Source organism: Moschus berezovskii, chromosome 6 (genome assembly GCF_049115385.1).
Source record: "Moschus berezovskii isolate FMDL1 chromosome 6, NW_MosBer_1.0, whole genome shotgun sequence".
Taxonomy (NCBI): domain Eukaryota; kingdom Metazoa; phylum Chordata; class Mammalia; order Artiodactyla; family Moschidae; genus Moschus; species Moschus berezovskii.
The window spans coordinates 123,490,803-123,514,651 of NC_142465.1; the positions used below are offsets into that span (position 1 = coordinate 123,490,803).

General features: G+C 48.7%; 1 protein-coding gene across 6 annotated transcripts in view; it reads left to right on the forward strand.

Moving 5' to 3' along the window:
• Positions 1–200: 200 nt before the first annotated feature.
• PPP6R2 (protein phosphatase 6 regulatory subunit 2) overlaps positions 201–23,849 on the forward strand; it is a 61,487-nt gene continuing 37,838 nt past the window's right edge. For 4 of the 6 annotated variants that reach the window (XM_055396710.2, XM_055396708.2, XM_088837596.1 and 1 more), the window contains exons 1-2: positions 201–436; positions 15,161–15,287. The gene's annotated coding sequence lies outside the window, so the exon portion shown is untranslated. Of the gene's footprint in view, positions 437–7,024; positions 7,149–15,160; positions 15,288–15,768; positions 15,998–23,849 lie in introns of all 6 variants that reach the window. The other 2 variants (XM_088837594.1, XM_088837595.1) reach the window with 2 other exon arrangements.

The following is a 23,849-nucleotide window of genomic DNA, read 5'->3' on the forward strand; positions in this document are numbered from 1 at the left end:
AGGAGAAAGGGGACGACAGAGGGGGAGATGTTTTCATAAAGAGACCAGAGGAGGAGGAAGCCACGCCCGCCCCTACCTCTTGAGGCCCTTCCGACCCCGCCGCCACGCCCACCACGTGCGGCCCCGCCCCCGACGCGGCCCCGCCCACACGGAGGCCCCGCCCCGTCCCGACACGAGGCCCCGCCCCCGGCGTGCGCGCGGCCGGCCGCCGCCACCGCCATTTTGGAGCGACGAGAGCGCGGCCCGCGGCCCGAGCCGGTCCTGAGGCGCCGGCAGGCCGCGCCGGATCTGGGGGCGCAGTGTCTGTGGGCGCCTAGCCCGGCCGGGCCCATGTGCGCGCGGCCTACCCCAGGCCGCCCGGGCTTCGCCTCCGCCCGGTCCCTGGCCTGCGCGCGGGCCTCCGAGGAGCCGCCGCGACGCCCGGCCCGCGGGGCAGGTGAGTGCGGCCGCGGCTCAGCGTCCCCGCGGCGCCGCCCGCCGCTCGCTCGTCGCTGCCGCCGCGCGCCTCGCCCTGCCCGCGCCCCCCGCCGGCGCCCCCAGCGCCGTGCCCGCCGGCTCGGCCCCGCCGCGGTGGCGCCCGCCCGGGCCCTGCCCGCTCCACGTGCCCGCCGCTGGCTGGCGCCCTGCCCGCGCCCGCCGCCGGCCCCCGCGGCAGGGGTCTTCGCTCGCGGCCGCCCGCCCCGCGCCAGCGCCCTCCCGCCCGGGCCCCGGCAGCGGCCCCCGGAGGCGCTCCTCCCCGCCAGCGAGTGTCGCGTTCCGGGGCCCCCGCAGCCACGGCCGCTCCGCCGGCGCGGTCCCCGGCGGCCCTCCCAGGGCGGCCTGGGCGCCCTGAGTGCCCGCCGCGCCGGGCGGCGCGCCCCGCCCGAGCCCCGTCACCGGTCCGCTCAGCACTCACTGCCTCCGCTGACCTCGCGGCGCCCTGCCCGGCACCGTTAGGGCTCCCGTGTCTCCAGTCGCTTGTCTCCGTCGGTCATCTTACTCCTTCACGGCAACCCGCTCTGGTTCTCTTGCCTGGGAAATCCCGCGCACCGAGGAGGAGCCTGGTGGGCTACAGCCCACGGGTGGCACAGAGTCGGACACGACGGAGCGACCTCTCTCAGTGCCCTTCCACTGCCCCGTCTCCTCCTCCATCGCCTCGCCTTCACACTGTCAGCTTCCCTTAAGCACTCTACAGGACCCCCGAATGTCCGCCACACAGCCCGCCTGCCACTTTGTGTCTTCACAGCCTAACTCCCTGCATCCTCCACAGACTTGTTACTGACCGCTCCCACTTCGCTGCTGGCCCCCTAGTCTATCGCCAGCAGCTCGTCCAGTCTGTCACTTCCACTTATTTCCTGCATTTTCCTATACCCCGCCCCGGTTCTGTCCCTGTACCCACCTGCCTCGTCCAAAGGGCCTTCTCCAGCCTGTTACTCTTTTATCCACCTGTCACCCCCGCCCCTTCCCCTGTGGCTCAGCTGCTAGAGAATCCACCTTCAATGCAGGTGACCTGGGTTCGATCCCTGGGTTGGGAAGATCCCCTGGAGAAGGGGAAGGCTACCCCCTCCTCTATTCTGGCCTGGAGAGTTCCGTGGACTGTACAGTCCATGGGGTCGCAAAGAGTTGGACACCACTGAGTGACTCTCACTCGCTCACTCACCCCCCTGGGGCCTCTTCCTGCCCTGCCCTTGGCTTCTCAGGACCTGAGTCCTCACTGGAACTGTCAGCTGTTCACCTCTTCTTCATGTCCCTTCCTTTTTGGCTTGCCTTCCTTTTTGGCTTCTCTAATGTCAGCTCAATGGAAAAGAGTCTGATGCTAGGAGGGATTGGGGGCGGGAGGAGACTGGGGACGACAGAGAATGAGGTGGCTGGATGGCATTACCGACTCTATGGACCTGACTTTGAGTGAACTCCGGGAGTTGGTGATGGACAGGGAGGCCTGGCATGCTATGATTCATGGGGTCGCGGAGAGTCGGACACGACTGAGCGACTGAACTGAACTAACCGAATCTCAGCTAAACCCTGGAAGGCTAGAAGACTGGACTATGAGGGCAGCACATGCAAAGATCCTGGACTTCCTCCAGGAACCTGGATAAGACTGATACATGGCCAGGGTAAAGGGGAGACACTCAGAGCCTTGGTTACAACGTTGGGCTTCCAGTTGTCTGTTCCTTGTAGGCTGTTGACTCTGGGTTGTGAGGGGACCCAGGCTGCAAATTGAGTTGGGGAATGCCATCAACATACGAATACCAGAGGGAGAGACAAGATGTAGGGAGTGAGTGCAGTTTGTCTCCCTTTTTAGTTGTTAAAGCTTCAAAATTGAAAGGTAACAATTTCTGATTCTGATTTCTATTTTTTAGACTAATTTTGCAGGTCCTTCAGCATGGTATAAATGGAGCCAGAAAGCACACTGTCTAGTCTTCTGAGTCTCTGTTTGCTGCTTTGGCTGTGCTGGGTCTTAACTGAGGTGTGCAGGATCTCTAGTTGCAGCATGCAAGCTCTCAGCTGTGGCATCTGTGCTCTGTGCTCCCGTTCCCTGACCAGGGATGGAACCCAGGCTGCCGCATTGGGAGCGTGGAGGCTTAGCCATTGGACCACCAGGGAAATCTCTGTGTCTGTCTTCTTTTGCTCAGTATATTTTTGAAATACAGTGATTTTGATTCCTTTATCTTTTTGTGCTTTTCATTTGAATAATATTCCTTGTATGAAAATATTTTTCTTATTGATATTTGGGTTAGTTTCACCTTTTGGCTGTTGTAACTAGTCACTAAGTTTATTGTACGTTCTTTTGTGGATATGTATTATTTCTTTGGGGTAAATGTGTGGGAATGGAATTGCTAGGTCATGGAATAGATTTATGTTTAATCTTTTTAGAAACTGCCAGTTTTCCAAACTGGTACCATCTTATACTCCTGTCAGTAATGTATGAGAGTTCTAGTTTCTCCACATCCATACCAACAGTTGATATTATCAGTTTTTTAAATTTTAATTCAGGTGGTAGTGATGTTTCATTATGGTTTTAATAACAACGGTGGGGCTTGCCTGGTGGGTCAGTGGTGAAGAATCTCCCTGCCACTGCAGGAGACACAGGTTCGACCCCTGATCAGGGAAGACCCCACGTGCTATGGCGCACACTAAGCCCATGCACCGCAACTATTGAGCCTGTGCCCTGGAGCCCGGGAGCTGCAGCTGCTGCGCATGTGCTCTATAGAGCCTTGCTCTGCAGCAAGAGAGGCCACTGCAGTGAGGCACTAGGGTAGGCCCTGCTTACTGCAGCTAGAGGAAAGCCCACACAGCAAGGGAGACCCAGCACAGCCAGAAACAAAGAAAACTAAACAGTGGTGAGTGACTGCATGTGCTTTTCGACCGTTTGTGTATCTCTTGTTAAGTGTCTAGTCTTCTGTCCGCTTTTTGTTGGATTGTCTTTATTATTCAGTTTTAGCAAAAATAAAAAAATTCTGGTTGTAAGTCTTTTATGATGTGGATACACACACAGTGAGGGAGTGGGAAGGGGAGAGGAAATGAGGGCTTCATGAGTTTTCCTAGTTTGTAGTTTGCCTGATTCTTTGTTTTCTGAAAAAAATTATTTGTTTGGCTGCGACAGGTCTCAGTTGTGGCACATGGGCTCTCTGGTGGTTGCCCTGTGGGTTCCAGCGTGTGCAGGCTCAGTGGTTGTGCTGTGTTACCCTGTGGCATGTGGGGTCCTAGTTCCTCCACAGGGATGGAGCCCATGTGCCCTGCATTGCCGGGCAGATTCTCAGCCACCGGCGAAGTCTCAGCCTATTTGTTTCTTAATGGTATGTTTTTATGAGGAAAAATTTTAATTTGGGTGAAGTAAAAATTTGTCAGTATTTTCTTTTTATGTTCATCCTCTGTTGTAAGAAACTTGTGCCCGCGTCAGAGTTGTGAAGACACTGTCCACTTTTTTGTCTTTATAGAAGCTTTATAGTGGTAGCTTTTGTATTCGAGTTTATGAGTACTCTTTTTCTTTTAAACAGCTATCTTGAGATACAAATGACATACAATAAACTACATGTTTTTTTTAAAATGTTCACTTTATTTATTTAGCTGTGCCAGGTCTTAGTTGCAGCAAATGGGATCTTGTGGCATGCAGAATTTTTTGTTGTGGCATGTGAGATCTAGTTCCCTGACCAGGGATTGAACCTAGCCCCCCTGCACTGGGAGCGCAGAGTCTTAGCCCCTGGACCACCAGGGAAGTCCCTAAACTGCACGTGTTTAAAGTGTAAAATTTGACAATTTTTGACGTACGCACATACCTGTGAAATCATCACCGCAGTCAAGATAGTGAATGTATCCATCACTCCCCAAATTTCCTTACATCCCTTTGGGACCCCTCCTGCCAACCCTTTCTTGCCCCTCCACCTCCAGGCAAATACTGATCTCCTTTATGAATGATCTGTCTTGTGTCTTTTTTGTGTGAAGTGGAAAAGGGTACATTTTCCCACCATATGAAGTAGATAGTCATTCTAGTATCCTTTGTTGAATAGACTGTCTTCATTAAATTACATTGGAAACTTTGTTATGAATTAATTGAACATGTGTGTACAGGTTTATTTCTGGGCTTTCCATTATGTTCCTTTGGTCTGTTTTTTTATCCTATGCCAACACCATGCTGTCTTAATGGCTGTGATTTTACGGTCAGTTTGGAACTCAGGTAGTATAAGACTTTCACCTTTATTCCTCTACAAAATTGTCTTGCCAGTTTTAGAATAAGCTCTTCGATTGGACATGAACTTTTGCTGGGAGTGTGGTTGGAATTGCATGGACTCTCTAGATCGGTGGTGGTGGTGTTCAGTCTTAGTCATGTCCAGCTCTTTTGCAACCCCATGGACTAGCCTGCCAGGCTCCTCTGTCCATGGGGTTCTCCAGGCAAGAATACTGGAGTGGGATGCCATTCGCTTCTCCAGGGGATCTTCCCAACTGAGAAATCAAACCCAAGTCTCCTGCATTTCAGGAGAATTCTTCACCACTGAGCCACTGAGGAAGTCCAGATCAATTTTAGAATTGAGTTATTAACTGAGTCTTCTGTGCAAATGGTACATCTCTCCATTTAAATTTTCCTTAATTTTTCTCAGCAACATTTTGTAATTTTTAGTGTGAAAGATCACTTTTTTCATTCAGTATGTTTGTAAGTATTTGATAGTTTTGATGTTACTTAAAATATTTTTATATTATTTTTTCAGTTACTTGTTCATGTGCAAAAACAATTGGTTTATGTGTACTGGTCATGCATCCTGCAACTTTGCTCAGTTTACTTATCAGTTCTCACGGTAGGTTTGTATTCTGTCTGCATAAGAATAAAGACAGTTTTACTTTTCCTTTCCAATTATTGTACCTTTTGTTTCTTTTTCTTTGTAGTGACATCTAGGACCTTGAATATAATGTGGAATAGAAGTGGTGATAGTGGGTTCCATGGGTCTTCAGTGGTTGAGGAGGTTGCCCTCTAGTTTGTTTTAGGGGATGTTTTTACCATGAAAGGGTGTTGGATTTTGTCCAGTGCCTTTTCTACATTTGTTGGGATGATTATTTGGTGTCTGTCCTTTATCTTATCAGTGTAATGAAAGTGAAAGTGTTAGTCGCTCAGTCAAGTCCCACTCTTTGAGATCCTATGGACCATACCCTGCCAGGCTCCTCTGTCCATGGAATTCTCCAGGCAAGAATACTGGAGTGGGTCGCCATTCCCTTCTCCAGGGAATCTTTCTTAACCAGGGATCAAACCTAGGTCTCCCACATTGCAGGCAGATTCTTTTACCATCTGAGCCACCAGGGAATCCCCATCAGTGTAATGTGTTGTATTAATTAATTTTCAGATGTTAAAGTAACTTTGCATTTTTGGTTAAATGCCCTTAGTGTGGGGGTATAGGGGGAATTCCCTGGTTGAGGAACTAAGAAACTAAGATCCTGCACACTGCCAGGCATGGCCCCCCCGCCCGAAAAAAAAAAAAAGGTGACTGGATTTTTGTTTACTAGTGCTTTGTTAAGGATTTTTTTTGCATGTATCATATATATATTCATAAGATATTTGTGTATGACTTTTTTCCCCATATGATATTTTTTGGTTTGGTATCTGTGTAATACTGGTCCCAAAGAATGAGTTGGGAAGTTTTTCATTCCTCTTTGTGATTGGATTTCTATAAGGGACCATTTTCCTTTGGCTTAAAGCACTTTCTTTAGTATTTCTTATGTTGTGGCTATGCTGGGGACAGAATCACTCCATTTTTGTTGGTCTGAAGAAGTCTTCACTTATCCTTTAAGTTTTGAGAGGTATTTTTGCTGAATATAGAATTCCAGGTTGACAGCTTTTTTCTTTAGGTGCTTTGAAAAAATTATTCCATTGTGGGTTTTTTTTTAAGTTATTATTATTTTTAATGTGGGCCATTTTTAAAGTCTTTATTGAATTTGTTACAATATTGTTTCTGTTTTATGTGTTTTCGTTTTTGTCCACAAAGCATGTGGCATCTTAGCGCCCGTGACCAGGGATCAAACCTGACCGTGGCATTGGAATGCAATGTCTTAACCACTGGACCACCAGGGAAGTCCTTACTGCATTGTCTTCTAGCCTCTGTTGTTTCTGAGGAGTCGGCTGTCATTCTTACGTTTGTTTACCTGATATCCTCCTTCCTTCTGTATTTAAGATATGTATTTATTTTTATTAAATTCTTAAAAACTTTGTTTCCATTTGGGTATAATTTTATAGGTGTGGTGTTTCTATATTTATCCTTCTTGGATCTGTAGGTTGGTGTATTTAATCACCTTTGGAAACTTTTTGGCCATTACCTCTTAAATATTTCTTTTGCCTCCTAATCTTTCTTCTCTTGGAACTCTGGCGGGATCTGTTCCAGACTGTTTGACATCGCCCCACAGGTTCTGATGTGCTGGTGTTTTCACGTTGGTTTCCCCCTCTCTGTCCCCGCTTGTGTGTTTTCTTGTCGCCTGTCATCAGGCTCACTGCTTCCTTCTTGTTGCCTATTCTGTTATTAATTCTGTCCAGTGACAGTTTAACTTCAGATGCTGTCTTTTTCAGGCTTCCTTCGTGGCTCAGACAGTAAAGAATCTGCCTGCAGTGTGGGAGACCTGGCTTTGATCCCTGGGTTGGGAAGATCCTGTGGAGAAGGGAACAGCCGTTCCCACTCCGGTGTTCTGATCTGGTGAGTCCCATGGACAGAGGAGCCTGGGAGGCTGCAGTCTATGGGGTTGCAAAGAATCGGACATGACTGAGTGACTTTGACTTTCACTGAGTTTTTCAGTTCCAGAATTTCCTTTTTGTTCTCCTTTCAAGTTTGCATTTCTCTGCTAATATTCTCCACCTGTCATTTCTTCTGTTCCCTTTTCCTAAAATCCTTTAACATGTTTATAATTACTTGTTTGAAGTTTTCATCTTCCAGTTTCGCTATATGGTCATTTTTGCTTCCTGTAGATTGTTTTTTCTCTTGATCATGGTTAACATTTTTCTTCTCTGCATGTGTAATTTTTTTTTTAATTGCAAAATGGACATTGTGGGTAATGTATGCTAGAAACTTTGTTTTAGGTTATCTTTCCTTAAAGAGTGTTGAGTTTTGTTAGGGCAGGCTGTTAAATGACTGGAAGATGACCTTAATCCTGTCGAAGCTTTTCTAGAGTAGATCTGTTTTGGTTTTGTTCTAAGTTTTAGGGCATAGCTTTTAGCTCTGGAACATGGCTTTTACTCCTAAGGCATGGCCCTTCTGAGATTTTAATAGAAAACCCATCTAGTTTAGCAAAATTTGACCTCTGAGTTCTGTCTCCACAGCGCTGGACAGCTGCGAGACCTTGGCAATAGCTCTTTCATCTCACAACAGCTGTTTTCTGCTCAGTTTTTTTTTTTTGTTCTCCCAGCTTCATCAAGGTGTAATTGACAAATAAAAATTTAATATGTTAAAAGTACATTCTGATGATTTGATAAATGTATACACTGTGAAGGAATTCTTCCCATCTAGTTAATTGTCACAGCTATCGCTGTCTTAATACATATACACACATACATATATACGGTAAGGACGTTAAAGTTTTGTCTTAGCAGATTTCAGTGCCTTGTTATTAACTGTAGTCACCATGTCTTATATCCAGTCCTCAGACGTTATTTGTCTTGGGCTTCCCTGGTGGCTCAGTGGTAAAGAATTGGCCTGCAAATGCAGCACATGCGGGTTCGATCCCTGAGTTGGGGAGATCCCCTGGGGAAGAGAATGGCAACCCACTCTAGTATTCTTGCCTGGGAAATCCCACAGACAGAGAAGCCTAGTGAGCTGAGGTCTGTGGGGTCGCATAGAGTTGGACTTAGCTGGTAAAGAATTCGCCTGCAATGCGAGAGACCTCGGTTTGATTCCTGGGTTGGGAAGGTCCCCTGGAGAAGGGATAGGCTACCCACTCCAGTATTCTTGGGCTTCCCTGGTGGCTCAACTGGTAAAAATCCGCCTGCAAATATGGAAGACCTGGGTTCAGTCCCTGGGTTGGGAAGATCCCCTGGAGGAGGGAACCGGCTATCCACTCCAGTGTTCTGGCCTGGAGAATTCCATGGCCTGTATAGTCACACAGAGTCGGATGCGACTGAGCAACTTTCACTTTGACTGTCATAGAGTTGGACACGCTTGAGCACACGCGTGCACGTCTCTGTCTGATGTTCCCTTCCAGTCTCGGCTGTCCTGGCGGCCCTGAAACCGGACCCCCCTCCTGTGCCCGGCGCTGCTCCTGCAGTCGGGGCTCTTTGAGTGTAGAGCTTGTGGGGCACGCTCCTCTCAGTGACTGTGTCCCCCACTTACTGGCGTTTCTGAGTGGTCTCTGCTGTCTTCAGACAGCTGTTTCTATGTTTTGTTTAGAACTTATACTTAGTATCAGCAGGGACATTAGCGTGATACAGCTGCTCCAGTTTTTCTAGAAGCAGAACTCAGAGAGCTGCACTTTTAACCCTGTGCGGCAGAGGGCGAGGAGGGAGACAGGACTGCCGCTGGGAGGTGCCCATGTGGACTGAGCAGAGGACGTGCAAGCGGACAGAGAGTGGCTCTGGGGCCGCAGGGCCCTGCAGGGCCTGGTGTCAGGGAAGCTACGACGTGGTGTGACTTCCACTGTGTCATGCTGGGAGATGCTGAGGGGGTGGTCCTGGGTGGGCACTGACCTCCTTCATAGAAGCAGTCCGGTGGCGTGGTGGTACAGGAGCTGGATGGGAGGGGACGGCGCGAGCCAGTGTCCCTTGGGGAAGCGTTGCTGTGAGCAGGATCGGAGCAGCGTCTGTGGGGCGGGGCTGTACACGCCTGTGCGTGTGCACAGTGAGGGAGGGGAGGCTGGCAGACCAGAAGGTGTGAAGGGCAGGGCTGAGTGCGCAGGTGCAATGGTTTGTCTTGGCGGGAGCAAGGCCCTTTTCGTGCTGTGATGATGGGAGGCAGGAACTGTGATTTGGGTTGTAGATTTGGTGAGCCGAAGACTGGAGGGTTCCCACTTGAGACCATGTGCTTTTTCTGTGAATTAGGGGGTAAGGATGTTGAAGGGTTGGGAGGGAGCAGAAGGAGTCAAATGACTTTTTCCTGAGTTGGTGGGTTGAACCCAGTTTGGGTGGCGCTGGCTCCTGTCTGCTCTGTGTGTGGAGCCAGGCGTCCTCACAAGACAGGGCTCTGAGGGTTCAGTCATCATTAGGGAGGCTGGAAGGCCGTCTTTGCACTGGCCACAGGGCTCCTTGGGGGCAAGAGCAGAGGCCGTGAGACCTCTCGGAGCTGAGACTTGGAGCTGCCCCATCCCTCCCCACCTGTGGTGACTGGGGGTCCTGGGCAGGGAGACTTGCATTTTGATGTGAGGGGCTGTGCAGAGTTCATGTCTGTCCAGCATCTGTCCCAGTCGTCTCAGAAGAGGCATGCTCGCTTCCAAGAGGAAGCAGGCTCGCCGGGCTGTGTTCTCTGTGCACTTGAGGTTTGTGGTCAGTAACTTCAGTGGAGTAGAGCTCTAGCAGGTTTCCTTGTGGAAGCTGTTGCTGAGCACAGCGCCGTCCTGACTCCTGAGGACAGTCCTGTGGGCTGTCTCCCAGCGCCCTCAGCCTCTCCTCGGGTGGCACCGCGGAGCTGCCTTCTCTGTGGGGGCGAGCTGTCTCTCCTGGGGCCTTAGCGCCTCTGGTCTGCTCTCCTCTGGGAACTTGACTCCTACCTGTCAGCCTACTGAGCGCGCGTGTTTTTTCATTAAGATATAATTCCTGTCCTGTGAGACCCACTCGTTTAAAGGGTGCAGTTCATTGGCGTTGAGCACGTTTTCATTAAGATATAATTCCTGTCCTGTGAGACCCACTCGTTTAAAGGGTGCAGTTCATTGGCGTTGAGCACACTCAGAAGGTCATGCTCCGTGGCCACTGCCTGACGCCAGCTCATCGCAGTGAAGCCCCTGGGTGCTCTACTTGGAGGGCTCGCTGGGTGACACCCTGGATCATCCAGCCCTGGATTCTGCCTCTGCTTCCATCCCATCTGTCTCAGTCAGGCCTACTGCATCTTTGATGCCTTCCTTTCCCCTGTATCAACTAGAATCTGGGCAAGAATCTGGTGTCATGTAGAGATTGAGAACATGGACTCTGCTCTCAGACAGCCTGGGTTCCAGTTAGCTGACAGTAACCTTGTGGCCTTGGGCTGGTCCTGTCACGATTGCAGCCTCTGCAGTTTCACTTGTGACCTGGGCTTGGTGGTGGATTGCCTCCTGCACTGAGTCGTACTTGGCTCACGGGCTGCCGGCCCTTGGTAATAAGGTCCCCATGACAGTGGCTCCTGTTGCTTCTTTTTTTAGGGTAGGCATCACCCTGCATCAGTGTTCCTTAAATTAGTCCTTTTGGGCTCTTATTTGGACTCAGCTCTGTTCATTGCCCTGGTTTCCACCCTCATGCTGTTGGGCAGTTTTTCTGCCTATTTGGCACTGCATTTTAGCTGCCCGTTTAACATTACTTTTCTTTGCAGAGTCTCAGCCTAGAGACATTCCTGGTGGTCCAGTGCTTAAGAATCCACCTGCCTATGCAGAGGACACGGGTTCGATTCCTGGTCCAGGAACTAAGATCCCACATGCCTTGGGGCAACTAAGCCTGTGTGCCACAACTCTTGAAGCTCCTGCACCCTAGAGCCCGTGCTCCTCGACGAGAGATTCCACCGCACCGAGAAGCCCGCGCAGCGCACTTGGAGGGCATTGCCCACTCACCCCTGCTCGAGAGGGCCCATGCACAGCCACGAGGACCCAGTGTGGCCAGAATGACAGGCTCAGCCTGGAGCGTGCCTGCCTGCCACCTGTGGCTTTGGTTCTCCCAGGAGCGTGGTGCTGAGGGCAGGTCCAGGCAGGCACTGCCTGCTGGTCTCATCTGTGTGCTGGGGTGGGGGCCCCCCAGGGCCTTGTTGGGGCGGGTCTCTGTGGCGCAGATTCTTACCCACCATGCCACCAGGGAACTCCTGGAAACATTTTCTTAAGTAGGTGGCATATGTCAGTGGCCCTCCATGGTGTCTCAGACAGTAAAGGATCTACCCACAACGCGGGAGACCCAGGTTTGATCCCTGGTTGGGGGTGATCCCCTGGAGAAGCGAATGGCACCCTCTCCAGTATTGTTGCCTGGAGAATCCCATGGACAGAGCAGCCTGGCGGGCTACAGTCCATGGGGTCACCCAGGGTTGGACACGACTGAGCGACTAATACCGTCTCCCCATGTAAGCAAATAGTTAACGTTTATTAGATCTTAATACATGGGTATTTTTATATTTTTCTCTGGACTTTTTAATATTTTAAATATTTTTTTCATGATTGAAGATAAATAAATACTTAAAACTAGATTATAGTGTGTTGATTCTCTTGTAATAGTGCTGAGGAAGGAGTCAAGAAAGCCTGATAAAAGTGGTTGTCTTTGAATTTTGAACTTGAGGGGCAGATGGGAATTCGCCAGGTAAGGAAGGTGGAGGGAGGGCGTTTCAGGCAGAGGCCCACGTGCCGAGGTGTCCGTGTCTGCTGCAGGGCTGGCAGTGAGTGAGGGCATAGGAGTGTGGGGCGGGTGGGGGAGCAGGGCGCTGAGAGAGGCGCCCCGGCGCGGCCTGTGGTCGAGGCGCACGGTGTGCTCTTGGGCCTCTCTTGCTGCCTTTTGTTGCATGAGAGTACGTCTGTGACTCTCTTTGGGTCTTTGTACATCTTTCCAATCTCTCTCTAACATGTCTCATCTTCCCTGCAGGTGTTTGAACATATGGAACACAGTTACAACAACTGCTCAATGTCCTTGTCTGTGAATTTTACTGTCTGCATCATTTCTGGGTGGATTATGGTTTGTGTTTTCCTGCTTCCTTGCATATCCGGTCATTTTTGATTGGATGCCAAGATACTGTGACTTTTATCTTGTTGGATGCTGGGTATTTTTTTTTCCTATAAATATTCTTGACCTTTGTCTGGAATGTTGTTAAATTACTCGGAAGGGGAGTTTAATTCTGTGAAGTGAAGTGAAAGTCACTCAGTTGTGTCCAGCTGTTTGCGATCCCATGGACGGTAACCTGCCAGGCTCCTCCGTCCATGGAATTCTCCAGGCCAGAATACTGGAGTGGGTAGCTGTTCCCTTCTCCAGCGGATCTTCCCAACCTAGGAATCGAACCGGGGTCTCCTGCATTGCAGACGGATTCTTTACTAACTATGCTAGAGTCTGTGGGTCTGGCTTTTAGGCTTTGTCAGGTGGGACCACAGTGATGTTGAGTCCAGGTCTCATTTTACCCGACCACTGAAGCAGAAGTCTTCTGAATACTTTGTGCAATGCCCTGTGACTGGGAGGAGGAGTGACTCTCCTTGGCCCCGTGTGAACGTGGTGGATCGCTCTACTAGCTCTTGGCTTGGCTGCTATCCCCACGCGCTGGGCTGAGCAGTGCCTGCCAGAGCCGGAGCGGGCGCGTCCTTGGCACGGTCTGTGCCTCTGTCTCAGCCTGTGCTCTGCGTGGCAGCGCGCGCGCCTTGCCCCCGGACTCCCAGCGCTCTTGCTTCCCCTCGGGGACTGCTGGACCCACGGTTCCTCTGTGACCCAGAACTCTTCTCAGGCAGGAAGCCGGGCAGTTAACGGGCTCCTCTTGCTCCCTCCCTGAGGGGTCGCTGTTCTCACTGCCAGGCAGCCAGTGTCCTGAGAGCCATTCCATTTGTAAATCTGGTCCCTGCTGTTTCATCTCAGCTAGAAGCAAAAGTATCAAAAACAGACCCTTGAATGAAGGCATTAGGAGGCACAGAAGGGAGTGCTGGGCCTGTGAGAGTTCTGCCCCCGTCCAGTTTGGGGTGCCTGTGTGGACCTCAGGGAATGCGTGTGTTTAGGGAAGAAGGTGGGGTAGGGCTTGGGAGAAAGGGGTCACAGGAAAACCAGGCTGCCGAGGAGATCCGAGAGCCTGCTGCGGTCTGGGCAGGAGGACAGGGTGCCTGCCTTGGGAGGGAGGGCGCGGGAGAGGGTGGCGCTGCCAGGCAGTGTGAGCATGGGGTGCGTGCTCAGGGTCCCTGCCTGCCGAGGAGTGACCATTCCTGTTCCCTGGCTGCACACCCTCCCCCGACCCCGTTCCCTGGCCGCACCCTCCATGTCCCGGCCACACCCCGCCATGTCCCAGCTGCACCCCCATGTCCCGGCTGCATCCCCATGTCCCGGCTGCAGGGCTTTCTCCAGCTCACACTGAGGAGAATGTGTCAAGAAGATGCAGTGTATATTACAAAAGCACCCTGTTCAGAGGCAGAATAAACAGATCTGAGGGCCCTTATAGAGATACTTCTTTATTTTGACACTGTATAAAGTGCTGAAAAGCCAGTTTTGAATTGGGTGGGAGTTTGAGAATAGCAGTTCAGGACAACCAAGCAATAACAGAAGCCATAGGCAAGTCTCCCAAACAAAGAAGACGAAGGTTACTATGTAGAGAAAAAGGAGGAAGTTGGGAGGTACTCTTGAACAAAAGTCCCTTGGAGGAAATGAGAGTTGACCGTGCTGCTGGTTTGTTACTGACGGAGCTGCTGGGCGAATGGGAAGCCTTCATCCCTGGAGCTGTGACCGAAACCCAGCAGTGCTGGGTGAAGGCTCCCCTGGGCCTCCTGACTATTGGAAAGGAAGGGTCCTTTGTTCTGTTTCACAGTTTTAAAACCTATTTTCCTGTTTTAGGATATGACATTGACTTACTGCTGGTTTACTAGCACAACTCCAAGTACTTTTTTTTCTTTTTATATGAAATTTAAAAACGCACCAGAAAGCAGTGAATGCCCTGGTGCTCACTTCCCAGCTTTCCCGCCATCAGCGCTTGGCCAGCGTTTTTTTGTTGTTGGTGGTCTTCTCTCTCACACCTTTAAAGTTTGTTTGGCTCTTGTGTTTTGGTAAAGTGTTTTAAAAGTAAATCCAAAAATAATGTCATTTCATGAATGTCGCGTTTCATAATGTCAATTCATTTTATGAATACCTCATTTTTTCTGCCAGATAAGGGAGGTTTTTATTTTTAAAAGCAAAGTGACCACATTATTTTTACACCTAAGAGATTTACATTAATTCCTTAGTACTAATACCAGTCTGTATTTAGATTTTCCCAATAGTAACAAAAATACAGTCTTCCAGTTGATTCATTTTAATTGGACCCAAACAAGATTTAAATATTGTATTTGATGAATCAGTCTCTTAAGACTCTAACATTCTAGAATGGTCATCCCTCCTTGTTACATAAGTATGATTTACAGAGTGAACAGCCCGGGGCTCTCTTGGTCCATGTTTTTGCTGCACGCCTTGAAGTCAGGATTTTCTCCGAGGAGTGCTAGTCACATTGTTTGAAAATGATGTTTAGCAATCCCACCTGGAGCACTTTGGAGTACTTTTTTTCCGGAAGTCGTGAGGGACGTCGTCTTGTCATCTTGTGATCAGGATGTGTGTTTGTTGATGTTGATAGTGTAGGCATGAAAGTGGACAGCTTCACAGAGACCCTGCTCATGCCCTGGGGTCCCGGCCATTGAACTGGGTGACCAGCTAGAGGGTGGGCGTGTGTCACTGGTACCAGTCCCTGAAGAGCAAGCAAGGACAAGGGCATTTTTAGATCCTTGGTCACGAATTGTTCTCGTAATGTGAATTCTCAGTAAAGGTAATGCCTTTTGTGTTGTTTTTCTGTATCATTTTGGTGAGTTGACTTTAAAGACGTAGAACTTCAGTTTTTTTTCCTCTCTTATTTTTCAGGTGAAGAGATCATACATCTACTGAATGAAAAATTTTTTCTTAAAGTTGCATATACTCCAAGAAAAAATCCCAAATGTTTTTATATTTTGCCTAAATATAAAATTTAAACAAGGAGTTTCCACAGAAGGTAAGAATTGTTTTTGAGTCTCGTTAATTGTGTGGTATATGGAAATACATGGTGTGAGGAGACATTTAAGGGTGGATGACAACAAAAATTTTAGTTTTGAAGATTTGTATACGGTCTCCTGACTTTTGGGGTTTCTTTGACCCTGGTGTGTCTGGTTTTGAGGTGCTGTGTTGTGGAAAAGTGATTTGGTCTCTCTAAGCCGAAGTGTAATCCAAATAAAGCAGACAGTCGTGTGCATGTCGTGGGCGGGCGCTCTGTCTCACTTGTGCGGTGCTCAGACGCAAGCACCGTCGCCATCAGAGCAGAGTCCACACAGGCGGCGGAGAGGGGGGAGGACCCGCACCCCCACAGCAGGAGAAGCTCCCGAAAGGCTCTCTTGAGCAATCCAGTTAGATGCTGCGTGAATTGCGATAGTTATAACTTCTTGTGAGTGCTTCAGTGCTTTAAAAAGTAAGCTAAGAGGATTTCCCTGCTTGTCCAGTGGGCAAGAATCCACTATGCAATACAGGGCACAGATGTTCAATCCCTGGTCTGGGAACAAAGATTTCACATGCTGTGGAGCAGCTAAGCCCGTGCACTGTGTTGAGGATCCGTGCACTGCGTTGAGAGTCTGCTCACTGCACTGAGAATCTGCGCGCTGTGATGAAAGATCCCTCATGATGAAGTGAAGATTCCAAGTGCCGCAACTAAGACCTATCTCAGCCAGCTAAGTAAATAAATAAAACTTAAAAAAAATATTTAAGCTATCTCTTCAAAAGTCGAAAGAGACTTGTTCTTCGGTCTCTGAGTCATGTCCGACTCTTTGACTCCATGGACTGCAGCACACTGGGCTCCCCTGTCCTTCACTGTCTCCCGGAGTTTGCTCAGACTCACGTCTGCCGTCTTCTGGAGGTCGGTTCTGGCCAGTTCTGCATCTGACAGGGCTTGACTTCCAGAGTCCAGGTGGTTCAGCATAGTCTTAGGTAAACTATTCTTTGGTAATCATTTAAACTTACCTTTATGTTCGTGGTTATTTCTTCTTTTCACTCTGATTTTAGATTTTTATTCATCTGTTCCTGCCAGCCACCCCCTTTCTCTGGGTCTCCCTCCTGCCGCCCCTAGTGGACTGTGTCCAGTATAGACATGATCTTGTTTGTGGATTGATTGATCGTGCAGGTATCCACTGCTGTCCATGGACTCGCGTTGTCATTTTTTCCAGACCAGTGAGGTTTCAGTGTTGTGTTGATCAGTGTTTAACTGCTGACTCTCTGGGAGGCTCAGAATCCTCCTCTCTCACAGCGTCTGTTGATTCTGCAGTGCAGAACCTCCCTCATGCCCACCTTCAGCTACTGCTGTGACGCACACTGAGGCTGACTCCGGGAGAGGCTCTGGTTCGCTCCATTGAGCGAACTGCGCCTCCCCCAAGCCACTGCTGAGCCCAGCCTCAGCGGCACAGTGGCCTCGTCTCTGTTTCCTTCTCTCTGCTGTCAGGACCCCCGAGGAGGGTTTGTGCCAATCCTCTTCCGGGCTCCTCACCCAGAGGGCAGCTCGAGTCATCCTCACAGCAGCCCTCCTTGGAGGTGCTCCTTGTCCCAGATTTCAGGTGAGGACATGAGGCACCAGAGGTCAGGTCACCCAGCAGAGCCAGTGCGCGAGACTGACCTGTGGTCAGATTCTCCTTTTCTCTTAGCAACAGTCTCTGCCACAGAATGTCCGTTTCTGAAGGGCTCTGTTCATGGAACTGCGTGGTTGTATGGGCAGCGTTTCTCTTTGGAAGCTGCCTTCTGTCTGATGGTTGTACTAACCAGAAAGAGTCAAAGAAGCAGCAGCACTTGAAGTTTCTTTATTTGGCTGTTGGATAAGAGTCTGGAAGATTATGGTAATACTTTGGCATTCTGGAGAGACTGGAGGGCGTGGTCAGGATGTGACAGGAATGCCTGTAGTTTACTGGAGCTCAGGTGTGACCAGAGACACCTCGAGGCACCACACCGCTTCAGGAGCCAGTTGGTGTTCAGTCGCTCAGTCATGTCCGACTCCTTGCGACTCCACAGACGGCAACACGCCAGGCTTCCTTGTCCTTCACTATCTCCCAATTTGCTCAAACTCGTGTCCCATCGAGTTGGTGATGCCATCCAACCTCTGTCTCCCCTTCTCCTCCTGCCTTCAGTCTTTCCCAGCATCGGGGTTTTTTCCAGTGAGTCAGCTCTTCCCATCAAGTGGCCAAAGTATTGGAGCTTCAGCATCAGTCCTTTCAATTAATATTCAGGGTTGATTTCCTTTAGGATTGACTGGTTTGATCTTGCTGTCCAAGGGACTCTCTGGAATCTTCTCCAGCACCAGTTCAAAAGCATCAGTTCTTTCGTGCCCCACTTTCTTTACAGTCCAACTCTCACATCCATACATGACTACTGGAAAAACCATACATTTGACTATACAGACCTTTGTTGGCAACATGTTTCTGCTTTTTAATACGCTGTCTAGGTTTGTCATAGCTTTTCTTCCAGGGTGCAACCATAACTTTTAATTTCATGGCTGCAGTCACCATCTGCAGTGATTTTGGAGCTCAAGAAAAGAAAGTCTGTCACTGTTTCCATTGTTTCCCCATCTGTTTGCCATGAAGTGATGGGACCGGATGTCATGATCTTAGTTTTTTGAACGTTGAGTTTTAAGCCAGCTTTTTCACTCTCCTCTTTCACTTTCATCAGGAGGCTCCTCAGGTCCTCTTCACTTTCTGCTATGAGGGTGGTGTCATCTGCATACCTGAGGTTATTGATATTTCCCCCGGCAAACTTGATTCCGGCTTGTGCTTCATCCAGCCAGGCATTTTGCATGATGTACTCTGCATATAAATTAAATAAGCAGGGTGACAGTATACAGCCCTGATGTACTCCTTTCAAATTTTGAACCAGTCCAATTTCCATGTCCGGTTCTAAGTTTAGCTTCTTGGTTTCTTTGCTTTTGTGGGTTTCTCAGGAGGCAGGTAAGATGGTCTGGTATTCCCATCTTTTTAAGAATTTTCCATAGTTGGTGGTGATCAATACAGTCAAAGGCTTTAGTATAGTCAGTGGAACAGAAGTAGATGTTTTTCTGGAATTCTCTGGCTTTTTCTGTGATCCAGCAGATTTTGGCAATTTGATTTCTGGTTCCTCTGCCTTTTCTAAATTCAGCTTGTACTTGTGAAAGTTCTCAATTCGTGTACTGTTGAAGCCTCGCTTGAAGGATATTGGGCATTATTTTGCTAGCATGTGAAAACGAGCACAGTTGTGCGGTAGTTTGAGCATTCTTTGGCATTGCCCTTCTTTGGGATTGGAATGAAAGCTGACCTTTTCCAGTCGTGTGGCCACTGCTGAGTTTTCCAAATTTGCTGACATATTGAGGGCAGCACTTTCACAGCATCATCTTTCAGGATTTGAAAACAGCTCAATGGGAATTCCATCACCTCCACTGGCTTTGTTCACAGTGACCTCACACTCCAGGATGTCCGGCTCAGGGGAGTGGCCCGCCATCGAGACTGTCTGGGCGTGAAGGTTTGTGCAGCTCCTCCGTGTGTTCTGGCCACCTCTTCTTAGTACCTTCTGCTTCTGTGCGGCCCACGCCATCTCTGCCCTTTGTTGAGCCTGTCTGCGTGAGGCGGCCCCGTGGCGTCTCTGGTTCCCTTGAGAAGCTCTCTAGTCTCTCGCGTTCTGTGGTTTTTCTGTTTCTTTGCGTTGTTCACTGAAAGTAGAAGTGAAAGTGTTCGTCTCTCAGTCGTGTCCGACTGTTTGCGACCCCGTGAACTGTAGCCCACTAGGTTCCTCTGTCCATGGAATTCTCCCATGGAGTGGGTAGCCACCTTCTCCAGGGGATCTTCCTGACCTAGAGATCAAACCCAGGTCTCCCGCATTGCGGGCAGATATTTTACTGTCTGAGCCACCAGGGAAGAGAAGGCTTTCTTCTCTCTCTGCTGTTGGAACGCTGCGTTCAGATAGGTCTGTCTTTCTTCTCTCTCTCTGCTGTTGGAACTCTGCGTTCAGATAGGTCTGTCTGTCTTCTCTCTCTCTGCTGTTGGAACTCTGCGTTCAGATAGGTCTGTCTTTCTTCTCTCTCTGCTGTTGGAACTCTGCGTTCAGATAGGTCTGTCTTTCTCTCCCTTGCCTTTCGCTTCTCTTCTCTCTCTGCTGTTGGTCAGGCCTCCTCAGATAGCCGTTTTGCCGTGCTGCAGTTCTGTTTCTTGGGATGCTTTTGGTCACCACCCCCTATACCATGTTACGAACCTCCATATGTAGTTCCTCAGGCACTCTGTCGATCAGATCTTAGCCCTTGAATCCATTTGTTACTTCCACTGGAATTTGATTTAGTTCATACCTGAATGGCCTAGTGGTTTTCCCTATTTTCTTCAGTTTTAAGTCTGAATTTTGCTATAAGGAGCTCATGATCTGAGCTGCAGTCCTGAGCCAGTGCCTATTCTAAAGATGAGCTGTCTGTGGCCGGCCCCTGGGTCATCTTGGGCAGGAAAGTTAGCCTTCTGGTAGGCGATGGCCCAGTAAGTGGATACTAGCATCTCTTTGGAGGGTAGCCAGAGTTGTTGGGATACAAGAAGTGTTTGGAAAAGAAGTATGTGGCTGTTACCCAAGTGACAGTTCTAGAACCAGTTTATACCAGTTCCATGGGTCGTGAGATGAGATCGCCTCAACCGACGCTGTCGCTGTGAATTCTTCAGGGATGCTGCTGATGAGATTACCTGTTTCTTAAAGTACATGGCTCGCCACCAAAGCTCAGGAATGTCATTACACAGAGAGTTTTGGTTGAATGGCCTAGAACTGTACCTATGTGGGCCAGTGAGGTAATGGTCAGTCTAAGTGAATGACTTTGAGAGTAACTTAGTTTTATTTCTAGTCACAGTGCTGGTTTATGTGTAATAGGTGAGATGAGCAAAGGTGAGCTTTTCTGTAAAGAATTGGTTTTTAGATTTATTTATTTTTGGCTGCGTTGAGTCTCCATTGCTGCTCACGGGCTTTTTCTGTCTGTGACAGGGAGGGACCCCTCTCTGGTTGGGGCGGGCAGTCGTCTCACACAGCGGCTCTTCTTCTCTTGGAGCACAGGCTCAGAGGTTGTGGTCCATGGGCTTAGTTGCCTTGTGGCCTGTGGGATCTTGGACCAGGGATTGAACCTGTGTCACCCGAATTTGCAGGCAGATCTCTTAACCCCTGGACCACCAGGGAAGTCCCCTAAAGTGTGTCTTTTGTTGGAGATTGTTTTTTAAAAATTGAATCTGAAAAAATAAATAAAAATTGAATCTGAGAAAATTCTTTTGCATTGCTTAGTGTATTCCATATATTATACAGCTATTAAAATTATTATTAGTACTAATTTCTTTTTTTAAATTCATTTTTATTGAAGTACAGTTGATTTATAGTGCTGTATGTTAGTGTTAATTTCTACAATTTTGTTTCACATTTTCCTTTACGAGTACTTCCCTGTTTTTATATCTGCTTTTCTATTTTCTGTCAGATAATTTTTGTTTTACTCCTGATTAAAAGTTAAACATTCTATTTTTTGTGTGTGTGTGGCCTTCTTGAACTTAAGACCTTTTGTCATGGGTGTTTGACTTTTCAAACTTCACAGGATCTTTGCTCTCCTTCAGTAAGACAACTGTCCTAACATGCTCCTCTCCTGATTGACATGCCCCAAAATTCTGACCTCTGCTCTATTTTATTTAAAAATGTGAGTAGTGATTAAAGGGATATATTAGGATTCTTGGGCTTCCCTGGTGGCTCACTGATAAAGAATCTGCCTGCCAGTGCAGGAGACACAGTTTTGATCCCTGATCTGGGAAGATCCCATGTGCCTTGGAACAGCTAAGATTGTGTGCCGCCCTCCTGGGCCTCTGCTCTGGAGCCCGAGAGCTGCACCTGTGAAGCCCTCGCACCCGGAGCCTGTGCTCCGCAGCGAGAGAAGCCACCCCAGTGAGGAGCCGGCACACCGTGCTGAGGAGTAGCCCCTGCTCCCTGCAAGTAGAGAAGAGCCCCTGCAGCAAGCAAGACCCAGCACAGCCCAGAGTGAATAAACAATGTTTTGGAAAAACGATATGTTAGGATTGCTTATCATGGTACTGGATATTGCACAGCTCGTTTTAGTAGCAGTTTTGTAGCGATTCTGGGTGGGCGTGGTGGGTGTTGGTTTGCTGCCTCCATGAGGAACGGTGGGATATGTGTGAGACTGAGGTCAGGCCGCAGGTGGAGAGGCGGAGGGGGCCCTGGGTGAGACTGTTCCCTGCTTTGCTCTTGTTACTGAAGTCCTGTAGGTGTTTTTGTAAATTGCAGATTATTTTATAGTAAGCTTCTCCAATTTATGAATCCTTTCTAAATCTTGCACTTAGCTTTATAGCTGTTTTGTCAGTAACTGTGTAGCTTTAAGTCTTGACCTCTCTTTGACTGTTGGGTCCAGCGTCTCGTCTGTTTGTGGCTGTGCCTGGCCTTTCTCTGGTCGGTGCGAGCGGGGTGGCTCTGCGTGCTGTGCTTGGCCGCGCATGGCGGCTCCCGCGCTGTGTGGCGCGGGCGCTTGGCCGCTCATGGCGGCTCCCGCGGTGGGTGGCGCGGCGCGCGGTGCAGGGGCTTCGTTCGCGGCAGCACGCGGGCTCAGTCGTTGTGCACTGGCTTAGTTGCCCCGCAACATGTGGGCTCTTCCTGGATCAGGGATCGAACCTGTATCTTCTGTATTGTCAGGCAGGTTCTTTTGTTTTTTTGTTCTCTTTTTAAAAAAATATAAATTTATTTATTTTAATTGGAGGCTAATTACTTTACAATATTGTATTGGTTTTGCCATACATTGACATGAATCCGCCCCGGGTGTACATGTGTTCCCCATCCTGAACCCCCCTCCCACCTCCCTCTCCCTCCCGTCCCTCTGGGTCATCCCAGTGCACCAGCCCCGAGCATCCTGTATCATGTGTTGAACCTGGACTGACGATTCATTTCACATATGACAACATACGTGTTTCAATGCCATTCTCCCAAATCATCCCACCCTCGCCCTCTCCCGCAGAGTCCAAAAGACTGTTCTATACATCTGTGTCTCTTTTGCTGTCTCGTATACAGGGTTATCGTTACCATCTTTCTAAATTCCATATATATGTGTTAGTATACTGTATTGGTATTTTTCTTTCTGGCTTACTTCACTCTGTATAATAGGCTCCAGTTTCATCCACCTCATTAGAACTAACTCAAATGTATTCTTTTTAATGGCTGAGTAATACTCCATTGTGTATATGTACCACAGCTTTCTTATCCATTCGTCTGCTGCTGGACATCTAGGTTGCTTCTGTGTCCTGGCTATTGAAAGCAGTGCTGCCATGAACATTGGAGTATACGTGTCTCTTTCAATTCTGGTTTCCTCGGTGTGTATGCCCAGCAGTGGGATTTCCAGTTTTTTAAGTTTTTTCCACACTGTTCTCCATAGTGGCTGTACTAGTTTGCATTCCCACCAACAGTGTAAGAGGTTCTTAACCACTGTTAAGACTACCCAAAAAAAAGAATATTACAAATAATATTACAAAAACATAACATTGCGGGACTTCCTTGGTGCTCCATTGGTTAGGACCCCACACCTCTACTATAGGGGACGCTGGCTTGATCCTTGGTCAGGAAACTAAGATTCTGCATGCCGTGCTGTGCAGCCAAAAACAGAAAGAATGATAGTAATATTATAGGAGGTGTAATTTACGTACAGTAAATGGACCCATTTTATGTTTGTAGTTCTGTGAGTTTGACAAATACACCACCATGATCAGGATACAGAGTATTTTTACGTCACCCCCAAAGCTCCGTCTTGTCACTGTCTTCTGTAGCCCTTGACCCTGATCAGCCGCTTGTCTCCTTGTCGCCATGGGTTTAGTTTGCTTTGCTTACAGTTGCATATCAGTGGGATCATTTCGCTTTACTTGTTTGTGTCCAGCTTCTTTACTCGCCAGGGTTTTTGGCTTCATCTGTCCTCACAGCGGTGCTTGCTCCTCTCTGCTAAGTAGTCTTCCGTTGTAGGAATGGCACCATTTATCTCTCACCTGTCGGTGGGTATCTGGGCTGCTTCCAGTGTTTGGCTGTTTGAATAAGGCATTTGTGAACCTTCGTTTACAAGGAGTCTTTGTTTGGATTTATGATTGCATTTCTCTAAAGTAATACCGGGATTGGAATTACTGGATCACATGGTAAGTGTATGCTTAACTTTATAAGAAACTGGCAAAGAATTCTCCGGGGTGGTCATGCCATTTTACAGTCCTACTCACAGTGTGTGGGAGTTTCTGCCCTGCATCCTCATGGACACATGGTGTTGACAGCATTTTAATATCAGCTGTTCGAGTGGCGCCCCTTAGCGTACGTTTCCTGATAATAGTGGTGATCGTTTTCCATGTATTTATTGGCTATTTTTATGTCTTTTTTTGCAAAGTGTCCAGACCTTCTGTCCATTTAAATATTTTTATTAGTCTTAGTTTCAGCATGTGAACCCTTAGTTTCTGTATGTGGGATCTAGCTCCCTGTTCAGGGATCAAACCCAGGCACCCTGCGTTGTGAGCACAGAGTCTTAACCACTGGACCACCAGGGAAGTCC